At 43.3% G+C, this 24,358-nt stretch overlaps 1 protein-coding gene across 3 annotated transcripts in view; it reads right to left on the bottom strand.

Annotated features, from left to right (window-relative positions):
* GAB1 (GRB2 associated binding protein 1) overlaps positions 1-24,358 on the bottom strand; it is a 137,845-nt gene that overhangs the window by 83,367 nt on the left and 30,120 nt on the right. The gene's annotated exons all lie outside the window — the stretch shown is intronic.

The following is a 24,358-nucleotide window of genomic DNA, read 5'->3' as shown; positions in this document are numbered from 1 at the left end:
TAAATTAAAAAATGAATGGATAAGAGGAGAAAAAAAAAGATCAACTTCCAATGACAAGTTCAAATGATTTTTCTCTAAATTAACTCCTTTGGAGATCTCTCTCTCAGTGGGTACAATCCAAGCCAAGACCTGACTCTGGACCTTTGCCTTGCTGAACAATCCTCCCATTATAGGACATATCCTGACCAAAAAGGTCATTTCATGGCATCTGACATTCCAGTTAAAAGACATAATTTTGAAAAACTAATGAGATTATCCTCTGGACTTTTACACCAATATAACTACTTAATTCGATGCAAATAAAGTGCTAGGCATTTCTTTAGGTTTTCTATGGATTTTCAACTCAAGCATCACTATCCCCAGATGGGAAAACTGAGGCCCTGAAACAATTTAGCCACCTAGCAGAACAGTGGCAAACCTGGGAACAGAATGCAAAATGGGATAAAACTGTCACAGAGGGACTACTAGGGTGGGATCATTAGTCTGCAGAGAGCCTCAAGATACGATCCGTTTTACTAATCGGTTATCAGCCTTGATAAACCAAATACTAGACAGTTAATATATAAATAAATACCCAAAATCTTGGCAGATCTTAGTAGCTAACATGTTATTTACTTACAAGCATTACGAAATATGTACGCAAGTCAAGACAATGGGCAAGGTTTGTACATAAGGGCTCTAGGACTGGTCACTCAGGCCTTTCTGCTCTAAAGGACAGGGTTTCCAGCCTGGTAGAATGACCATCAGTGGTTTGACGAGCCTTTCTTCACCAGCCCCAAAGGTCACCAGAATAAGAGATGAAGGTGGAGATTCTCTAAGGGGAGACCGGCAGGTGCTTAACAAGTGACCTCTGTTCTAAAGCAGTCATAATGAAAAACATCTACTATCCTAAAGAAAACCAAAATGCATCTTAACAGATGTTTTGGTGCCTCTAAAATGAGTTAACGATTAAAAGAGAAACACTGGCCTGGGACTCCAGAGACCTAATTTCTATTTTCACGTTTGCCAGATCATCTTGGACAACTCAACCATTTCATGCCTCAGCTTTCCCATTGGTAAAATGAGGAAAATTATACCCAACTCCTTTCTAAAGAGCTTTGAAATCTACTCCTGCAGTGTCACAAAGTAGCTAATTACTATTAGTATTACATTATGACCATTTTGTATTGATACTCCAAGGTCAATCTCACAGTAATAACTGAGAGGTAGAGAACAAAATGTCAGTAATCTTGGAATTGTTGTTTGGAATTTGTTCGGAATGGAAACAGGACCTAACCAACTAGGAACGTGTAATCATATTTTCCCTACCCTCTGTAACTCTGCCAATTTTGGATTCCTTTTTTTTTCTTTTTTTTAAAGGGGACAGCAAGTCACCTTTATCCCTTGCCAAATTTCACATGTGCTCTTCAAAGCGTGAAAATACTAGGACTTCTCAGTGAAACTGTGCTAAAGATTTAATATGGCCAAAACAACATATTTTTCTCCTAACGTTTTAGGAAGGAGTTGATCACTTGTGAATCTCTTGGGGGGGGGGGGGGAGTATGCTTGAGGCTTCAGCACAATCAATTAACATTTGGCTAAAATATATGTAAGTAAAGGCAGCTTTGTAATGGAAAATGTTAGGCAATTTTAACTATAGAACATGCTGCTGGCTTTATCCTGTAGCCTTCATTTTATCAGGCTAAAAACGCCATAGAAACTTCAATAAAAATAACTATAAACGTTAGATTTCAATTATTTTTCTAAAGTGATTTAATATTGAGGGCCTCTATAGAAGGACATGTCCCACTTTCCAATAAATAGCCTGGCTTTAAAATACATACTAAATTCTTCTAAAGTGCCTGATAATATTAAGAACTGTTTACAGAAAAAATCCTGTGTTGTTTTTAAAGATATTTCTTTGGTTATGTTTGTTCTGTGCTAACCAGGTGATGGCACTCGAGGCAGTATATTACAAGACTTTTTATAGGGTCTTGCCTATGTGGCATGTTTTACATGCCTCAAATTTTTCCTTAGGTTAAAGGAATTATAAAAGTCTGCAGCAGTTATGGATGTTCTTAAGTGTGCCTCCCATCATTTCTAGCTGCAGAGTTCAAACTTGTATTTACCTTCTGCAATCCAGCTGCCTACACTACCAACTGCTTCCCAAATAATTTTTTTTTGTTATTTATATATTAGCAAACACAGACGTCCAGAATGTTAATTCCATTATGTTCAAGCCAGGTTTAGTGAGCAAAAATCATGTTGATTTGCAACTAACTGCATTTTTCACCAATAGATTTCTATACAAGCTCAATGGTGCTTTTAGTTATAAAAGGACAACCCAGACTAGGCTATGTTTAATGTTGTAAAGTAGAAACAAATTATTAAGTTCTTTATTGCTATTCCTTTTGACAGACATTCTTAGTGCTTCAGAGTTTCAAAGAATACAGATGTTAGTATCTCTTACCAAGCATTTTAGTTTCATATGTAGGAAAATGTAGAAGAAAACAGAAAATAATTTTAATACCAAGATATATTCATTTCGTTGTATGCTTTTTTGCCACTAATTAGAGCTTTCCTCACATATGGATACTGACTTAACTGTCAGCAAATTTCAAAGAAACATTTTTCTTATTGGCTAAAACTAAGTGATGTTTTCATGCAGATCTTGAATTTATTATTTCCTTCTGGATTTTTCATAGTGCCAACAATGTGGTAGGCACTTTCCAGATATGTAAAAAGACAGGATTCTTCTCAAAGAGCTTACTTCTGAGGTATGTTAACATGCAAATGAAGTAAAGGAGAAGAGACAATTTAAAAAAAAATCACCATGTATGACAATGAAGTACAACATGCTCAGTAAGTTCTGTGATGTTAATATTGCACAGAGGAAGGAATCAAAGTTTATAGGAAGGATTTGCCAAGTGACAATTAAAAAGGATGAATTTCAAGATCAGCACATAAAAATCTCATTTCAATTACCAGGTTCTTCAAAAAACAAAAGAAACAAATCATTTTCTGTTGCAAAAACATGCCTTTTTTGCCAGTTAGAACTTGTGGAGTGCATATTTTTCCAATCAGTACAATGTAATAGACTGAAATGTGGAAAGGGGATTGTAAGCAACATCTAACCCCCTGACTCCGTTACAATGAGACAGACTGAATGAGATCGTGGCGGGGTGTGAAACAGCACCGTTCCGTTTCGACTTGAGTTTCAACGTTTCAATGGCACAGCGGTTCATTTTGAATTTCATTTTGATTAGAAATAGCTGTTCCGTTTCGCCCATTCGCTATAATGGGGAAGCTCAAAACAGCCTCCCTCATCTGGCAGGCAGATGGGGGCTTGCAACTCCGGGAGGGCTGTGGGGCTGTGCCAGTCCTCCTGGGGTGACGGGCCCCCATCTGCCTGCCAGATGAGGGAGAGAAGCTGGGTGCTGCCGCCTGGAACCGGGGAGATGGGAAAGGGAATTGCTCAGTTCCCCTTCCCAGCACTACAATTGGGCTGGGGATAGGAATTCAACCCAGCTAAGCTGACTTCCCATCCCCAGCCTGATCGCAATGCTGGGGAGGGGAACTGAGCCTGGGTTCAGTTCCTTTCCCCCCGTGCTGTGATCGGCTTCCCGCAGCCCAGCCACGGGAGACGGGGAGAGTCAGGGCTGTGCTCCCAGCTGAGCCACATGAGACTGCGGAGCTGCCGGGAGCACAGCCCTGGTTCTCCCCCCGTCTCCCACCACCTGGCTGCTTCGAAACTCGAAACATTTCAACATTTTCAAAACGTTTCAACTATTCTTGTTTTGTTTCGAGATTGTTTTGAAGCCCTTCATTTTAATTTAATTTCGCTGTTTTGAGCTCAAAATGAGTCAAAAGTGGCAAATCAAAACAGCCAGCAAAATTTCGCACCATGCTAGTGTTTACACCCTTAGACCAGTTACAGAACAGGAAAAGGTTTGGGGCTTTTGCTCCTGTAACGATCAAATCTGTTATATAAAAACTGTGGGGAAAAGGGGGAGATGAATCTAGCTTTATGTATTAGGAGACTCCCTGGCCAAATGAAGGAGCTCCTCTGGCTAGTACTTCACTTGTAGGATTTACAGGTAATATAGCTCAGACGCACAAATATCAGTGTGGGTAGCTTACAGCACCACCAAGACCACATCTCCAGAATGGCATATCTCAGCCTTCCTCTTCAGTTCTTGTCTAGAATTAAGGGGGCAGGAAAGAAACCTATGTAAACAGCAATGGATAAAGAGTAGGTATCGGTCAATAAAAGCAACAGAACAGCAGCTCAGTACAAGGAACCCACATAGCCTTCACTAATACCATGTCCAGAGGTTCCTACTCCAGAATGGCAAGCAACAAGCAATCGTTATCAGCATAAAATGCTAATAAACTCCAGGGTCCTGCCTAACAAAGAGCTGACACAAGCCTCCAGAGACACCACAGCTCTAGTAAACGGACCTTAGACTTGGGCTACTGGCCTTACCATAATAACTTTCAAAGCTTTGTACTTCACCGCCAGATCTCAAAACAAGAGCCATATCTCCTTTGGACTCCCCTCTGCCCCCAAATTCAGTTAAATATCATTATATCCATGCTATAAAAGTATTTCTGACACTGCACAGTGATTGATCTATGCCACATAGATATGAGTCTTAAATATCTTTTACAGTCCACAAGCACAAGAGAGCATGATACCGCATAATTCAGTAAAGGACAGTGTGATAAGAGACAGATAACTGGAATGCTTCACAGAATAGATGAGGTTTTAGAAGCACGTGAAAGGACATGGGAACAGAACTTTCTATTCCTGGCACAGGAGGCAGCATGGAAGAAGGGAACTGAGTAGGAGGCAAAATAAGTAGCCTTGAAAGCAGCTTTTATGAGATGCTTTCCCATCATCAAGCAGAACACATTCAATACTTCATTTGTGATGAAAGATGACTGCACTACAGAATTATTGGGCTGGATCACCAGGTGTGCCAGAGCAGTACTCAGCATGCCTGCTGCCCTCTACCATCTGTGATTACCGGAGCACAGTCTGTTCTGGAATACCAGCCAATGGTGGGCAGGTGGGAGATGGCAACAGCACTGGGCATGCCAGCTGAGGGTTCTCCTACTGTTCGGGGATGCTTCAGCAGATGTCTTGAGGCAGGTTTAAGTCCAATTTTTGCCTCTCTCTCCCTCAAGTATGTAGCGACCTGTGCTGTAAGAGTTTAGGGATCTCATGCAAATAAACACTAACCCAGAAGTTATGGAAAATTGTTTTTGATTCACAATTCTAACAAATAAAAGTCCCAACCCCTTCTGTGTGCAGTCTCACTTACCTTGGATCATGCACACACTTACCAAATTAGGCCTGAGAAAGGAAACAAAAACAATCTCTGACCATGCACTAAGTAATTACGACTGGTTGCATGTGTGCATGTGCACACATGCTTAAAGGATAAAGGGACAGGGAGAACCACAGGTTTGTGCTTTCAGGAGTAATGCCTTGTTTTTTTGTCAGGATGGTTTGAAAAATTATCACCTACCCAGATGTTGGCAAACATCAGACATCACAGGCGGGAGCAGATAGTTTACAGTTGAAGTTATTTCTGGGTTTAAGCCTGGAATTTTTCTATATAGGCTACAAAATCGAAGTCCTGGAATTCCAAGTCTTTCAACATTACAAATGTTCATTTGATTTTCCAGTCAATTCAAGTGCTGTCTTTGAGACAAAATACTTTTACTACAGTATTTTTAGACTTCCTGCAATCAACTGCCCTCTCCGCATTGCTCCGCATGACCCACACATTGTAGGGATTAGTCACTTTTGCCATAGCATTCTCTAATCTGTTTTTAAAATTTTCAAAACTGGGGGTTTCTTTTTACAAAACTTCTAAAGTCAAATTTACTAACTCTAGAAAACAAAGGGAAAGTCTCTTGCCATCAAATTCCAAATCTAGGCTAGTTTCAGTCATAAGAAAAGATGCTATCTTGCTTGAGGGAGAGACGTACCATCAGGATGGCACACGTTGATTAAACTTGTTATTGGCATATTCTGCTTTTAAATTATAACTGCTCTCAGTACATTTTGCTGCTGTGACCTGAGAGAGAGGGGAAATTATGGTGCCTATTCTTGGTGTTGGCTTCTGGATGTGATCCTCTCACTAACCCACAAAAGGCTGAGGGACGCTGTCCCCACCAGGTGGAAATACAAAGAGGATTAAAGGGCCTGATACACAGTTTACTTGTGAGTTTCCAAGAGGAATTGTTTGGAGTTCTAGATATCAAGCAGCAACTTGCCTCCTGCTTGTGTGGAATGGGATACAATCCTTCTCAGTTTTGAAATAATAAGGGCAATGGTCTTCCTCGGACTAAGTGGTTAAAATCATCGTTCTCTGACGAACGGCTAGTTAGAATGAAGTAACTGTGTCAGCATGGGCAGACTAAGTACCACTGCAACCATCCTGAACCTGAACCAGGAATCTTTTTGTGAACTCTAGGCTTTTGTTCGTCCCTGAATGTATTCTATGTATTCTTTTTCTCCAGTTAGAGTGTTACTGAAAGGACTGAATTCAAGGCTGGACATCCTGAGTTGGATTATGCTAAAGATTTTTGCTTGCCAACTTGCATTATGAGGACAGCACTGAGGTGGTGAGTACCAGAGAAAAGACGGAGTGCTAATACACTTACACAGCAAGCAGTCCCGTGCCTTGCCTCAGTCTGGATGGACTCAACCTGGAAGATGAGCAAAGACCATTTCTCTTCAACACATGGTCACACAGGGGACTGCACAGGATATTCACAGAATCTGGAATCTTATGTATGGGATATCGGGGAAACATGACTCCTGAAGCCCTGCAAGTATTCAAGAAGCCTTTATATTTTCAATTAGGGCTGTCCAAGTTCAGAGAGACCGGGGGATGCACACTGCATGGGCTAGATGCCACGTGGGCCACTTGCTACACTGGTAGCACAAACATGCACACACCCCAACGTGCTGTGCTGTACTACACAGGCACCCCCCATGATGCATTTTGACTGGTTTGACATATGGGTGCAGCCCTGCCACTCCACCACACCCCACCCCAGGCCAAAGCTGGAGGGAGGGAGCCTGGAGACTGTGGGGATGGCAACAGCCAGAGCAGTGGTAGGAGGTTGAAGGGGAGGCTAGCCCCTGGGTGGGAGCCCATGGGCCATAAATTAACTTCTCACAGCCCACGAGTTGGACAGCCCTGTTTTAAATGAATATTTAATTCTGCAGCGCACAAACCAAGCACACAATTCCATTACTACTTCCTATGGTGTGAACAGACAGACAACTTAGACTGAGCTAAAATTGGGGGCAGGAGAGAAGGATGTACTACCCATCAATTTGTCTGCTTTAATTATTTGGGGCGTCTGCTCCACCTTACGGACATAAAATAAGTGGAGTGACTAGACTGGCACAACTGCTAAGTTGCTACAGTTTAGCTTCCACTTTCTGCAGGCTAGAGCAATGTACTTACCATGGATGATATAGGGTAAGTCCCCCCCCAGCTTCACTTCAATATTATTTTTGTCTGAAACAAGTTCATTTGAGTGACAGATCAGTAACTCTAGACTTAAAAACAGACTAAACAAATCAGGAGTTGAATGCTACAGATGTTAGAGCCACCAAGACTTTTTTCTATAGTTGTATTATTGGAGACGTAGGACACATGTTATCCAGAATCGGAATAACTGATTTTAAAGGGGAATGGGTACATCTCTACCATTTGGGTTTTTGAATCTCCCTCCCTCTCCGTGTCTGTGCAGCACACCTAGCAGACACTAAGAGCAGAATCTCCCAAAACAGGTTTCACAATTGAGAATAGTCATATATGCTAGAGAAACTCAGACAATTCAAAGTACAGAAATCTTATATGCAGAAGTTCACCAGAACAGGAAAACCCTTTTTTCCTCTTGTCTATGGTATTACCATTCTTTTCACATAAAACACCAGGACTTTTTTATGAACTGGTTTCTAAAGGCAAGACATCTTCAAAAGTAAAATACCAACAAGAAAAATGGTTAGCTGGATAATAAAGGTAGAATTCTGTTTCATATAAGAACATTTATTACTATAGTTTTGAACTTAAATGGACTATAAATTAGTTAGGAAGCCAAATGGTCTAGAAAACTAGTCATAAAATATGAGCTCATCAACTCCATAGCAACGACTCCAATACAGCCAGGATTAGCAGCTATCAAAAGTTTCTGCAGTCTAACAACTGCTCCTCCACTAATGTGAACTTAGGTGGTGGTCTCAGTTCAGTTCTGAAGGAATGTGCATCCACATCATCTTACACTTGTTCCTTGTTTTGTACACTTAAACTATGCAAAGGAACTCTGCAAACTATACATAGACTCAGAGTTGGAAGGAACATCCAGAGCCATCTAATCCAGTGATTTTCAACCTTTTTAGACTCAAGGCACCATTCAAAAATGATAGCTCTTAGTTTTCACTTATTTTTTGACTGCGGAGCAATTTTGTTGCAAAAAACTTGGAGAGACCACAACAAGGCATACTGTTTATGATGCTCTGGATTCCTATTTGAAATCTCTGCATTTCTTTTATGAGTCATGTTGGCATACCTAACAGTACTAACACTCTGTGGCACCCTTGAAATAATCTCAATGCACACTAGTTGATTTATGGAGTCTAACCCTTTGAACAGATGCAGCAAGTCCCATTTCTAAACTGCACTAGGCAGATACCCACCCAGCCTGATCCTGAAAACCTCCAACGAAGGAGACTCTACCACTTCCCCAAGCAGCTTGCTCCACAGTCTTACTCTACTCACAGTTAAGAAGTTTTTCTTCAATCTGCTTTGCTGCAATTGAAACCTCAGGTCCTGCCCTCTGAGGCAAGGAAGAACAGTTATTTTCCCTCTTCCTCATGGCAGCCTTTCAAATATTTGAAAATTGCCATCATGTCTCTTGATCTTCTGTTTCTGCAGACTAAACATAACCCAGTTCTCTCAACTGTTCCTTATACAGTGCATATTCCCTTTATCATCTTTGTCACTTTTTTTGTATCCTCTCTGGTTTTTCTGCATCAGTGGTTCTCAACTGGAATGCCTCAAGACCCCTCCAGGGATGTCACAGCAACCAGATAAAAGTGCCCTAAACAGTAGAAAGAGCTGCAGCACGCAGCCCGATGTCTGGCTTCATTAGGGTCAGCTGATAAGCCTAATGCAGAAGAGTCAGTTTGTCCTGCAGCCGTTCCCCATCCCGAGCCCCACGATGCTCCTCCTGGCAAAAGACATAGGGGGGACAGTTCCATATGCCCATGGCCCCTGTTTTTGGGAGAGGCCATGCAGGGTCAGATCAAAAAGGGTAACATTGCAAGCTGGCTTTCCTGCCTACTTTAGACTTGAAAGAAAACCCTAATGGGGCAGGAGACAAAGCTGGCTGTGCACAAGGTACAAAGCACTTTTATCTGGCAGCATTGACAGCAGCTGAACCAGTTGAGAACCACCGAGATACATTAAGGCATCACCAACAATGGTTCTCAACTGGAGGATACTAACAAATTTTAAAAAGTTTGGGAGGGTGCCCTAACTCTAAAGAAGTTGAGAGTCACTGCTTTACACCCTTCTTAAAAAATGGTGCCCAGAATAGGTCACAGTTCTCCAGCTGAAGACTAACTTGTCCAAATAAAGTGGTATTAACACCTCTTGTATCTCACATATACTGCAGCGTGCTTCCTTTTTAGCACTCCTGTTGCCAAGCCATTTATCACCCATTCCATACATGTACACTTGCTTTCACTCCTGTGTGTCACACTTTACACCCGTCTTTTTTTAACTGCATGTTGTTGTCTGTACTCTGAAGCTCTCTAATACCTCAAGATCTTTTTTGAATTATAATACTGTCCCCAATACTTGCTGAGTGTGCAGAAGGCAGAATATAATCTAGTTCACTAGATTTTCCTATAGCTGGACTGGGATTGCAGTATTAATAACAATAAAACATTCCTTTTTGGGCAAAAAATACGATTAAAAAGTAGTCGATAGGTGGATCAAGAAGGTGCCAACCAAACAGTATTCAACTAACTTCTGCTTTAGATGAGCAGAAACAAGGAGAAGCTTAGCCAGAATATACATATTACACAGAAAAATTATAAAGAAAAATGTTTTCCATAATTTCTGCTATTAATGAAATAGGCAGCTATCGTAAGGCCCACCATTCTGAAAAACAGTGCCCAACCGAAACAAACTGATGACCAATGAAGATGGCAAGGCTAGTGCTGAAGTCAGAAGGACTGGGTATATTTGCAAAAAAGCTAAAAGAATATTTGCAATACTCCTAGATTTATGGTTCTAATAGAAGAAGCGTTCACATGCCCACACATTGTCTCTCTAAATCTCTGCCTCTATCACACATGCACACACAAAAGCAACTTTACCCTATCTGGAGAGACACATCCATATGCTGGTGACATTAGCTATGCAAGCTGACGGGGAGAACAAGCTGTGGAAACCTCCTGACATTCCCCGGCTCTCTCGTTGCTTCATTGCTTCAAATTTAACTTTTCCATTTTAAACATTGAGAGCTTTGAAAAGAACTAATTGCTAGAGATTTATTCATACACTATGTTATAACATGAGCCTGGAAATGTTTTTTCCACTGCCATTTTCCTTTAAATTAAGATGCCCCTGCAGAAGAAATCTGAATGGTATTTGACATGCATTGCACACATATCTTCATAAAGAAATAAGTGTATTTGCTATTTAAAACCTACATTTTAAATTAGTCTACAGCTGTACACTCATGACTTTAAATGGGCTGTTCTACTAACTTAGAGTTTTTCTATGGAATTTGCAAATATATATGTTTTTAAAGAAAACAGTTGCACGCAATTTTAAACCCAAGAGCGGGTGAATCAAACACCTGCCATGAAACTAGTCTAACTCAGATAGGGGTCTGTATAGCTACCAATATGCACACACTGGGTGCATCTACATGTGCAATTAATGTGACACAATTATCTTCAACCCACTTTGCACCAGAGTTTATTGCTCCCAGGAGCAGGATCCTCACATGCACATGGGGGCCACAGAATATTGAGCCAGGTTGGAGCAGCCCCAGATGGCAGAGGGCCTGGGAGATCAGACTGCCAGCCCAGGCAACCCAGCTCAACATGCTGCAGAGGGGCTGGCTGGGACACAAGGGTGCTCTAGCATGGGGCTAGCTGGCAGGCAGCCCCCACATTGAAGCATCCTTGTGCCCCAGCCAGCCCCATCAGCATCTACACATGTACTGCCGCACACTAAATAACACCACTATAGGACAGTACTTGTGGTTACAAGTACTAACCTATGGTGGAGTTAATTAGTTGCCTGCAGCCTAACGTGGATGCACATGTAGACCCTGAGACTTTACTGAGATACTAATTAGGCAGCTCAGCAGTACAGGTCTTATGCAGATACGCCCACTATGTAGTGACTAGCTATTTACCATATCTGCAGATATTTAAACTGTATAACTAAACCTAAAAATGCTTGCAACTGTTTGCAAGATTGAGGTTTTGTTCCTATGCAATTATTTCAATGGATTTCAATAGGCAGACAGTGAAAAGAGGTGCTACATCTTTAGTGAGAGTTATGGTGCTGAAATCATACTGATACAGGGCACATTGGCTAGGGACAGAAGTTACACATAAACCGGTTTAAGTGATCAGAAACTGGTTTAAACCTGTAACAGAGCATAAGTACAGGGCACATAAATCAGTTTCAAAATGGCCAAAACCAGTTTGAGATAAATGTATCAGACTTAAGTGATTAAGGTCAACCCAGTTTATGGAACTTGTGTCACAGACCCCTTCGTGGTTTAAGTTAAATCACAGTCATCTGGCATCCCAGCGTGCTCTGAAGCCCTGGGCTGGGCTGTCTATTCCTGCTAAGCAGAGTTAGCCACACCCCTCTCCTCCGTAGCCAGAGCACTATCACTGCTCTGGCTGGCTGAGAAAGGGGTGGGGTGTGAAACCCTAGTTTGGAGTGCTGCCAGACCAGCCTGGCAAGGTGTCCCCAGTCTCCCCTCTCCCTTCACTGCTCCAGTGGCAGAAGTGGGGGCTGGGCCAGACCCTGGTAACCTTAGGGGAAGCAGGGATTTATTCCCCCCATTGCAAGAGAGGGGGGCGCATGCTCCACTCGTGCACTTGGGGGCTTTGCACCCAGGCCCACAGTGGCGAGACTGAGGGAAGGGCGGGTGTTTAATCCCCACTTTGCAGACAACAGCAGCAGAGGCACCAACATGGTGCCCTGAGCTGAGTCCCTCTGAGGAGTGGTAGGCCAGCCGCAGGGAGGGGGATGTGACCTGGCTTTGCGGGGTGAGGGGAGAGCCGAGGATAGTTGTGGAACCTGACTCACTGCTGCCTCCTGCTGCAGTAGTGTGGCCCAGGCTGGGGCAGCCCCAGGGGGCAGTATCCACTGCCTCCAATCCCATGCGGGGGCCGCAAGTTGCAGGTGGGCTGGAGCTGTAGCACAACTCCCCATCCCCTTCCCCGCAGCGGTGGAGCGAACTTACACAGCGGGCAGGGGTGATGCACCTGTCACTTGCCACCTGCTCACGGTGATGCTAGGAGCTCAAGGCATGCTGCTGCAGGCCAGGGGCATGGGCAGTGGTGAAGGGAGGGAATGGACTGCCATCCCAGCGCAGGTGCACAGCCCAGGAGTGCAGCCTGATCTGGCCCAGCCCAGTCCCACCCCAGGGCCCGGGGGCATAGGCAGTAACTGTCCCATGGCAGCCTGCCCCAACCACCTGGGATAGGGCCAGACTGGTCTGAGCTGCACACCTGGGCCACAGGGCCGGGCCGGGCTGGGCTGCAATCCTGGGCTGCCAGGCCGGGCCACACTGGATTGGGCTGCAGCAGTCCATTGCCTCCCCCTACCGCTGCCCATGTCCTTGGTCTGCAGCAGCCCACCTCAAGCTCCCACTGCCAGTACAAGCAGGTGGCAGGTGACAGGTGTTTCATCTCCACCCTCTACAATAGTTCACTCTGCCACCACCACTGGGAGAGGGAGTGGGGCAGGGAGCCATGCTACAGCGGCAACCCACTTGCAAACCGCAGCGCCCCCAGCACGGGGCTGGAGGCAGCAGGCACTAACGCCTGTCCCCTGCGGCCACCCCAGCCCAAGCTGCTCTACTGCAGCGGGAGGTAGCAGTGAATTAAACTCCTTAAGTAGCCCTAACAACCCCCACCCTGTAGCCAGGTCATATCCCCCCTCTCTACCGCTTCCCCGCAGCTGGCTGGCTCTCTTCAGAGGGACTCAACACAGGGCGCTGTGTCAGTGCCCCTGCCCCTGCTGCCTGCAATGGGAGGACTAAACTCCCCCACTTCCCCTCAGGCCACTGGCATCTGGCCGCCGCTGCACAAGTGGAACCTATCAGTGCCTGCACCACACCTCCCTGCAATGGGGGGATTAAACCCTCGCTTCCCCTGAGGTTACCTGGGTCTGGCCCCATCCCTGCTCCTCCTGCCAACCAACATGCAAGTGGGGTAGGGGGTGGCTGGGAACCCCTGACAGGGGCTGCTTCCCATCTCCCCCTCCAGGCAGACCCCAGCTGGGGTTCCTGCAGGCCAGGGTGGGGGTTTAAACCCCTCCCCAATCATACTCAGGCCTACCAGGGCCTGGCCATGCCCCTTCCCTCAACTTAGTTTCCCTTCAGCCCAGGGCTCACTCTAGCACCCCCAGCTTCTGGCCTAAGCCACTGCAGGCATGTGCCTGCATTTCCGGAGTCAAAAGTGAATGTCTATTCACTTGCAAATTGGCTCAATCTACACAAGTTAGACTAACCTGCAAAGACTGAATTAATTCAGGCTCTGGCTTTTTGAACGTCTGTCCCTAGCCATTGGCTAAGCATATTTTCTAACTCTGACTATACCAATGACTTGAAAAACGCAGTAGTAGAATTCAACTTGCAAAATATTCTTTGGTATACAATGCTATCTCTTCACATGATTAACAGTAACAGCCACCTAAAAACAAAGTATTTCTTGGAGAACACACTGCTTCACAGTTACTTCTACAACACGGATGAAGGGAAGGAAGAAAAAAAGGAAAACTACAGGGTATTAACTTGAGGTCAAAGTTGTATAGATATCTGCAAAAATACATTTTTTCTAGTTACCTATGGCAACACTTTTCTTAAATGAATTAGGAGACATTTAATTTGTAAAAGGTATCAGAGACTATTTTTCTGCCTTATTGGAAGTACTTCTAAAAATGACAAGACCTTTCTGAAACAAGCCTTACTAACCTGTACCTAACAAAAGTGCAAAAACAAACACATCAACCAAGAATTACATCAATTCATACAGTCATTGCTATTAATAAATAATGGAAAACCCATAAAATGTTGAAAATTGAGAAGTAAGGAATCAATTAGTAAACCGCCAAAAAAAGCATGAGAAGAGTTTTTGTATTAGAAATACAAAATTTCCCATATGTTTTTAGCACAACACAGAAAACTCCTACCCAACTATTTGAAATATGTTTCAAAACAACATGTGTACCCTTTTTTGTTTTTACTATTTTTATTCTTCCATAGGAAAGCATATAACCATGAAAAAAAAGTTTTCTTTGAAAGAGGATCAACCTAATATTCTAGAAGTAAAATGCTAGGAGATATTAACTAATCTAGGTTTTTTTTTTTTTCTCTTGCCACCAGTTGAAGATCTTATGAACCTTAGTGTAAATCTCCAGACCACAGGATTCGGAGATGAAACTTCATTCTACATTTGTAAACATTAATTATAATATATTAAGACAGAACATTTACAGAGCTGGTTTCAATGTTACTGTGATTCATCACCGCAATTTAATCACTTACAGTATTTTAGGAAAAAGGTTGGTGATTGAAGTTCAAAAGAAAACACACACAAATGTAAATGTAGACACTCATGAGGTTAACGTAAGTTAATATATTTCTATTTTATATCAGTAATTGTAATGTATAATTTAACTGCGGTTAAAAAAAAATCTTGGCGTAAAAAAAAAAATCTTCAAAACAACACACCTGCCTTTATATTATAGAGATACTCTGCTGACCTTAAATACCAAATCTGTTGAACAAGACTTTCATCAATGAAACAGTGTTACTTAATGGTTTAATGGAGACAGACCATTAGCTTACAAAACAGCGTCGGTCTGTCTAACCAGAAAGCAAGCAAAACTATCCCGGTGGGATAAAACGGAGGCTGGTGGGGAAAGAAGAGAGGAAACATCAAGTACATAAGCAGGACTGTGGCATATTGAAGAAAGCAAGGCAAAAGCAGAAAACATACCTTTCATCTGAACTAGCTTTCTCCATATCGCAAAATCACATCATCACACTGTTCATTAGAGAGTGGTCTTCACAGAAGCTACACACAGCACAGACTGGCCTACATCCAAGTCAGTGACTTCAACTGCTCCATATTAATACAGTACAGAAGCAATGCACAGGGGACGGAGATAGAAAATGGAGTGTATCAGATAGCCTGGTCAAGCATCCCCACTGCTAAAAAGATAACAAAGCTGCATCACAGAAACCCAAGAAACCACATAGAATGGATCAGCACTAGTGCCTCATTTAGCATACTAGTCGACGTTAAAAGACTATCAAGAAAAAAGTTCTCTTCTCTTACACTTATGAACACTGACAAGTATACAGCAAGATTTTATCCTGTCTAAAGCAGAATAGCACCAAAAGGCTCAATCTAGTCACAATAAGAATCTCAAGATGTACTGAACAGAGTCATTACCATCTTCCTAATAATACAGCCGACAAACTTTAAAATTAAGAAAAATTAAAACGATCATTTTTAAAAGGTGGAATACAGCACACTATTTGAAAAGTTTCTGAAAACGATACAGTGAGTAAGTTTCTTTCAGGAACTCTCTTGTGCATTCGGCATTATTTCCTAATACATTAGCTGTTCGTTCAAAAATCTTAAAAGGTCAAATTTGCATTGATAGCCTTGCCAAGAACTTTTCAAGAAAGAAGAAAGGGAGACAGAAGCAGACAAGACCAAAAATAATTTATATAATTTACATAAAAGATAAAAATCAATGAGCACTGCAAACACATCTTTAAAAATAAGAAACAAATAACACTAACTAACCAAATTATTTTTTCCAATTAATTTTAAAATACACACAACACACACAGTAAAAAAGAAATAGTCTTTCCTCTACAGTTTGGGAAGTCTTATTTTCCCAAATCAATATAATCCACCAAAACAGATTTTCCAAACCCTAATACTTCCTCACATGCAAAGACAGAGAACATGCTTTCATTAAGGACATCCCATAAGAAATGTTATTCCTTTTTTTCAACATATAAATTACACAGAACTCTACATCCCACTTTTTAACAAATTCAAGCAGTGCCTAGTCTTAACTCTGACACTACTGCTGTTAGACGACCTCAGAACACACACATTAAAGTACTGTGCTAAGTCACCCAGACAAATGAAAACACTAAGTATTATTTCTTATCTATGGACCTTGTTACATGCTATCCAGGGGCGGGCAATTATTTTAGGTGGAGGGCTGCTTACCGAGTTTTGGCAAGCCACTGAGGGCCACATTTCCCTCTCCAGCACAGGGAAGCAGGAACAGCCCCATGGTCCCAGGCCAGAAGCCTCTGCTAGGCAAGGGTTTCTGGTTGTGAGGACAGGGCTGGGCAGGCCTTGCTGATGGGTCCTGCTACCAGTTTTCTCTGGGCCCTACTGCCCCTGGCTCTTGTCATCTTTGACAGGCAGCTAGGAGCAAATAAATATTTATTTTCTTAATTTTTTAGGGGCCCTGTGAGCCAGACAGAATGACCCCCCCAGCCGTATTTTGTCCACCCCTGCGTTATACTGTGCACCGCACAAATGTGCATCAGCTTAGCGCTAGTTTGCAGTCACACCTTCAACTTGAGCAGCACATCTGTGGAGAATGGCCCCACCTTAATCGAACAGGAGCTAAAATGTGCATATCAAAAGATAATCTTGCCGGAGTGGGGTAACTTTGAGCTGCATAATGAATGCTTTAAGCCTCTTAAAGGTGTTAACATGCAGACAATCCAGGGGTTAACAGCTCCAGAACCTACCCAGAATTAATGTACAGAAAGGCCCTATGCTACTTCCCAAACTACTAATGAGTTCAAGTGGATTTATTATGCTGTCTCTTTGTCAGAAGAAAGTACTCCCATCTTATGTGACTGACATAAAGCAAAAATTGAAAAGCTTAAGAACATTTTTTATTTTGCTACTAAACAAGACCATGTGACATTAAAAGTTCTACACCTCCATTCTGGTTTCCCCACTTCTCCAGATAAGGAGTAAACCACGCAGTCTGCTGTATCCAGAATAGCTCAGGTCTGCCAACGAACCCGTGAGGCTTTGCTAACTGGAACATTAGGACAGTTCCTGCAACTACCCCTCCCCAGTCTGTGCTTTTTTATCTACCTGTGTAAAGGACTGGGAAGCATGCTGCCTCTTCCTCATTGCTACTAAGATGGGGGTTCCTGGCACAGGGATATATCCTGTTACCTGGTCCTTAGCTCTATAAAGAACTGCTATGTGCTAGGAAGTGCAGCTGAAATTCCCCCCCAGCAACATAACTGAGGTGTGGGTGGGGAAATCCAACGGGGTACTAGCCCCAGGCACCAACTTAGTAGAGATGTCAGAATGGCACTCTCACCCCAGGAGAGTCAAGGGTCCAATCATCAGAAGACCAGTGCTACCACTATGGTAGCAGCTGGATGCACAGGCACTGTACTGCTGATGTAGGAGCAACAACAGGGGCATGCAGACCATACCATGGAAGCAGCAGCCAGGAACTGTTTTGGAGACCCTGGAATAGGTAAGACACGCCCCCACCCGCTCCTCCAAACACACATTCCCCCAGCATGTCCCGTTCTTGGTACTCCCTCCCCTCTAGCATTCCCCTTCCCCCACCTTTCCCACACAGTTTGTCCAGAGCACAAATTCTGCTCTTCATTGCCTCTGGTTCCCCCAGTGAAGACTGAGGACATTTACTGTAATTTTCGGCTATCCATTTAAAAGCTGAATCAACTGAATGAACTTAACACTAGAAAACTAAAGCTATAGTTTAATCAGCAAGCTCCACTTCAGTTTTTTAAAAGATCAGATTTTTAAAGGGCAAATTTAACAGTCAATTGCTACATTATGAGTAAGATAAAAAGCAAAACTCTCCCCAAATAACTACTACTTTGTGACAGTTCCATGATTTTATAATATTCTTACACTAGTCTGGAGCTCTTTGAATGGGGGCAGGTGGAAACTGGTGAGCTTCCCTTTGGCAGAAGGATATAATTTAAAAAACATTTTTTCTTATTCCTTAAGCTTAAATGATTCCATCAGCCCCTCCCCACCAGGTGCAGGCTCATTTCTGAAGCTTGCCACCAAGAACTCCCCTCAAGCACACAGTCACAAGCCAAATGTTCTTTAATCAATGGAAATTTCACATTCACAAAGCAGTAGGAGGAAACAATATGAAGTAGGTCACAGCCATCAAGCTAAGAGAATCCACCCCAAGAAGGTCAGAGGTAGGAAGTGGTAGAGGTAATCCAGTTAAAAAGAAAGAGTCATTATTGCGCAAAAAGTCAAAAAAGAGTCAACCAGTGCAGGAGTGGTCTGTGTTCCTGCTGTAAAGGACAAAACACATCTGAGCACTGAAATAAGCCACCACCTGAAAAGAGGACCGTTTTAACTAGAGTCTAGAACAGCAGTTCCTAATGTCTGGTACGGGTACCAGCAGTGGTACACAGATGACCTGTCAGTGGTAAGCATTAACAGATTCATTATAATTACTTTATATTACAAAAATGTGCTGGTGGTACTTAAGGTTGTATTATTTTAAATTGGTAGTGGGCAAGCTGTCAGAGTTTGGGAACTGCTGGTCTAGAAGGAAGAGGAAGAATTTGAGAACAGACTGCATTGGCATCGCCTTTTCAATCCTAAACTATTTTTGATGACTGGAAAGGCAGCATCAGCTGAGGACATGTAATCAACTTCTCAGTATACATGGAGGTTTCTCAGTACAGTTACAGAGGACTACAGATCCTGATTCTCATATGTGTCAGTCTATTGAGTGGATTTCAGATTGAGAATTCTCCTATTTTTAACTGAGATTCCCCCAATCTAACTCTGGTTTGGATCTTGCCCAAGACAATATATGTTGTGGTAGACAGTGAAATATCTCAGAGGGGGTCATGGTGCTGTTACTTGAAAGAAAGCCATCCATAGAGGCCCAAAAAGCCTTACTTCAGCCTTGCATTTAGTAAGTGTAATTCAATGTCTAATGCTTTTTTGCTCAAATCCTAAAGAAAACTGACAGTAAAGTTCCACAACTTAAAGTTAGGTCTTGATTCACTGCAGGACGATGATTAATGCCAATGGATAAAGAAGGCCTAGTTTGTTGCCTATATTGGATTCACTGTTATATTCTCCAGCTCCAGTTGTTATCATATACAGTTAATACCAAACCCCAATAACTGGAATAAGTCTGCCATGGGATCCTACAAAACTCCAGTGGGCAGTCAGCAATGGAGGTAATTGGTTCAATAAGGAGAAGTGCAAAGCCCTGCACTTAGTACAAAACGATCCCATGCACCGGTACAGGCGGGGGAAGGGAGGGGGGGAGGCGACTGGCTAAGCAGCAGCTCTGCAGAAAAAGACCTGGAGGTTACAGTGGACAATAAGCTGAGCCAAGCATGCCCTTGTCATGAAGAAGGCTACCAGCATACTGGGGTTCATTAGTCAGAGCATTGCCAGCAGATTAAGGGAAGTGATTATTCCCCTCTATATGCTACTGGTAAGGTCACATCTGGAGTACTGTGTCCAGCTTTGGACTCTCCACTACAGAAAGGATATAGACACACTGGAGAAAGCCCAGCAGAGGGCAGTGAAAATGGTTAGGGAGTTGGGGCACATGACTTATGAGAAGCTGAAAAAACTGGGCTTATTTAGTCTGCAGAAGAGAAGACTGAGACGGGATTTGATAACAGCCATCAGCTACCTAAAGGGAGGGATCCTAAGAGGATGGAGCCAGTTGGTTTTCAGTAGCGGCAGGTAACAGAATGGTCTCAAGTTGCAGCAAGGGAAATTTAAGTTAGATATAAGGAAAACCTCTCTCACAAGGAAGGTAGTAATGCACTGGACAGGTTACCCAGAGAGATTGTGGAAACTCCATCCTTGGAGGTTTTTAAGACCTGGGTAGACAAAGCCTTGGATGGGATGATAATAGTTGGGGATGGTCCTACTTTGAGAAGGAGGGGTTGGACTAGATGATCTCCTGAGATCCCTTTCAACCCTCATTTTCTAGGATTCTATAAAACCTCCAGGACTCTCTCAAATACTGTAGTCTGTCCCAAAATGCAAAATTTCTTTGACAGACGACAAGTTGGAATAGTAAAAGGAATGGAAGAAGAGAATGCTAATTCTACGTACCCTCCCTCTCTCCTCCATGCACCCTACCCCATAATGCTGACAGTAAACCTATAACAAATACCAATCTGGAGTCCTATACTACAGCCTAATATCATATGTGTGAAATAAAAAAGGGAATAATTTCCCAAGAGAGATGAATCTCTTCCAAAAAAATTATATTGCAGAGAGCAGAAGAGGATGCACGTGTCTACTTTCTTCCAAATATACTGAGAGACTGAGGAAGCAGTGGTTAGGTCAGAAAGCATGTCAGCAGGAAAAGTTTCATATTTCAGCATAAAAACAAAAACAAGGAATGATCCTTCCATTCATCTGGACTGAGCAGGAATATTCATCATTAAACTGAGCTTCTGTCTCAAGGTGTAGCTTCAACAGAAGAGAAGAGAAGTCTTCATAAGGCAGTTTTTTGAGTATTCCCTCAGAAAGGGCTTCCTGTTTACATTTAGGACAAAATTAAGAAAATCCTTCAAAGACCCTACCTTTCCCTCCGTGCCAAAAGTTCACAAATTTTACGTTTTGGCCACATCTCGGATTAACAATTCACTACTTTGTTAACAAGTCATATTGGGCATTGGCCTGATTGCATCTATAGCAAGAATGTCTATAAATCCTTTTCTGATACTAAAACTGCACCCATTTACACTCACTGAAGACTTCCAATGCAGGCTGAAGGCAAAGATATGCAACTCTACCAATCCGATAACTGCCAAGAGCCCTGATATTTTTCTACTTCTGCTACAGAATTGCCCCTTCTTACTAAGCAGAGTTGGTAAGGCTGAGAGCTTCATGACATATCAGTAAGTCTGAAAGAGCTGCTTTTAAAATGGTCACTTAAACCAAACAGGAATGGAGCCAACAAGTGGCTTATGTGGGTTTTGAATCAATAAAATCTTAGATCTCATTTTGCCCTTTCCCCACAATGCAAGGCTTGTAGAAAGAGAAGCCATTACCTGCAACTCTCACCCAAGAATGGATTATATTTTCCGTATTGCTTGTGCAAAAACCTCCGTGGCTTTTATAACCAGTGGTAGGTTTGGCATAGATACCAACAAAGAGAAATCACTCTCAAAAGCACGGCACTTTGGATTACTGCATAATTGCTTTATACAATGTACAGAGTAGCTAATTTGTGTTTGTTCCTTTTGAAAACATTTTATAAGATTTGTTCCCTTAGATAATGCAAACTCTGCTCAACTTTTGGTCTTCATGCACATTGAAAAAACTATGAAAACATTACAAACAGTTAGTTTGTTACCAATAAAAGTTAAAGTATTGGACAACACGGGTACTCCAAAGGTTTTAAGTTGGAGCATTCATTTTTATAGAAATCCTAATTGCTTTTTTATGAAAATATGAATTTCCAAGATGAAGTGCTCTAGATGGTTACAGGAAGCACAGCACTTAGGAAACAACATGACAAAGGAAGTATATTTATAGGTTTGCAAAGGGGGGAAGAAAAATCACTGGTAACAGCTGTGTAGTTCTTATGTGGATGACAAAAACAACCTAAAAAAAAACCAGGGGAAAGAAAAACTTGAGAAAAAAGAATTTTGTTAATAAATGTGATAACTTTTCCCTCTCTCTGATATTACGGAAAACAAATTTTCTGTTTTTTAAAACTAGTTTCGGTCTTTAATTGATCCAGTTTTCATAAAATGCCTGTCTCGAGTTTCATAATTAAACCTATTAAATAAATAATTATGTGGCTATGACGCATGTTGCTATGGCAAGGATTCCAACAGCAAAGATTCAAGCTTTTATGACTTCACTGCAAGGTCACATAGAAGATAGACTCCAAGCAAGAAAAAACTGACTAAAAAGCTTGATTTCATTCATAACAATTGCTAGGAGAGGCATTAAGACAAAGTAGGATTCTGTGGGTTGGAAACTTTTCTGAAGTGCAAGAGCAAAGGTGGGTAATCACTTGGGCTGAAGGGCCACTTAATGAGTTTTGGGGAGCTGCTGAGGGGCGCACACATAAAATGAATGGTGCTTAACAACAGCTATACTTAAAAATCATTATGGCATTTATAGTATAAGCTTTATACTATAAATGCCATAACCAGTTTTCTGCACAGCATCACTATATTTCCACACACAATCCCAGAAAAAGTTCCCAAATTACCCTACAAAATTACCAGTTTTCCACACAAAAAACCTTAACGTTTCTAGAAAAAGCTCCCAAATTACCATATCATTTTCCAAATATCAGATTTTCATAAACATTTCCACAAAACTATTCCCAAATCATCCCAGACCATCACGTTGCCATCATTTCCACACACCCCCCTCCTGTGTGGTGGCAGTGCTCAGCATTGGGTCCTGCCTGTGGCCCCTGGAGTCCCCACCCCGACTATACTGCCACTGACTTGTTGCAGGCCATGCTGTGCTCCCTGCTGCAGAGCAAGGCTGGGTGGTGTCAGGCTGTGCCAGGTGTGCCATGTCTGCCACCACCTGGAGCCCAGCCCAGCCCAGCCTCTGCGGGCTCCCCGACAGCGGCAAATCCACATGGACACAGGGCAAGCAGCAGAGCTGGGGTGGACAGCACGGAACAGCGTTCCACTGGCACCGGCTCCACGGAGGAGTCGCCCATGTCTGCCTGCTGCTCAGCCACGACCCTCAGGACACAGGGAGCTTGGGGAAGGGATTAGTGTGGCAGGGTTGTCACGTGTTTCCCGGCAGGACATTTCTGGGCTGCTTTGCTGCCTCCCTCCACACACAAAGTCCCCTGGGTGCAGGCCGCTGCTCTCCCTGCCACTGCACAGGGCTGCTGCAGACCACATCTGATGCACTGCTGCCCTCCTGTGGGCAAGGGTAGGGATGACGCATCGGGCCCTTCTGCCCTCTGGTGGACAAGTGCAGATAAAGCTGCCAGGAGGGCCATACGCAGCAGCGGTTCTCCATCCTTCATGTCGTTTCCATACTTAATCAAAATAATATTTATTAACATGCCAATGAATGTGATAGGTCTACCCAAAATTTATCTGCAGGCCAGACAGAGTCAACTGGTGGCCCAGATATTGCCCTCAGATAGGGTGGCCATCATAGAGGACATTCCAGTTTTCTGCTACTCTGTCCTCTATTCATATGAAACCCAATGCCATTATGTCATAAAAAGTGTCCAGTTTTGTATCAACAGAGGACAGAGTAGCAGAAAACCGGAATGTCTCTTTCTCACCCATCTTTTTGGTCTAGTCCAGTAGTGTTCAACCTTTGTGGCAGGAGGGCCAGATGGGCAATGTCCAGGCCATCCATGGGCTGGACCAACCTGATGATTCTGATCTGGCTTGGGGTGGGGGGAGGCAGGGGGAGGGTTGCAGCAGGGCACCACCGAATCATGTAGAGGGGGCAGGGGGCATCCCAGCTCCAACCCAGCCTCTCAGGGGGAAGAGGGGCTTGAGCCAGCCCTGTAAAGGTGGGGAAAGGGGGCTTGAGCCAGTCCCACAGGGGAAAGGAGATGTGGCCCACCTCCCACAAAGCTGCGGGGGAAATGCCTCTATACAAACACTTGTAGTATGGGACACAAGCAAGAGGAACTTACCCTCCTGCTAGCTGACACCAACCCAAACATAGTGGGGCTCAATGAAACGTGGTGGGACCCAACGCATCCCTGGGCGGTGAATATTAAGGGCTTTGGCTGTACAGGAGGGACAGGACCTGGGAGGAAAGGCGGGGGTGTGGCGCTCTACATTAAGGAGGAATACACATCCTCACCAGGTAGCACAGAGTCAGAGGAGGGGCAAACAGAAGTGCTCTGGGTTAGAATACAAGGCAGTTGAGGGGAAAGAGATTTAACGGTGGGGATCTACTACAGACCACCCAATCAAGGGGAAGAGCTAGACCAGGAATTCTTAAGTTGGCTCACGGAGGTAGTCAGGTCAAAGGACGTGGTCATCATGGGTGACCTGAACTTTCCAGACATCTGCT

Source organism: Crocodylus porosus, unplaced genomic scaffold, assembly GCF_001723895.1.
Source record: "Crocodylus porosus isolate Cpor-Errol unplaced genomic scaffold, CroPor_comp1, whole genome shotgun sequence".
Lineage (NCBI taxonomy): Eukaryota > Metazoa > Chordata > Crocodylia > Crocodylidae > Crocodylus > Crocodylus porosus.
The sequence above is the reverse complement of the archived record's forward strand: the minus strand, read 5'-3'. Positions and strand labels throughout refer to the sequence as shown.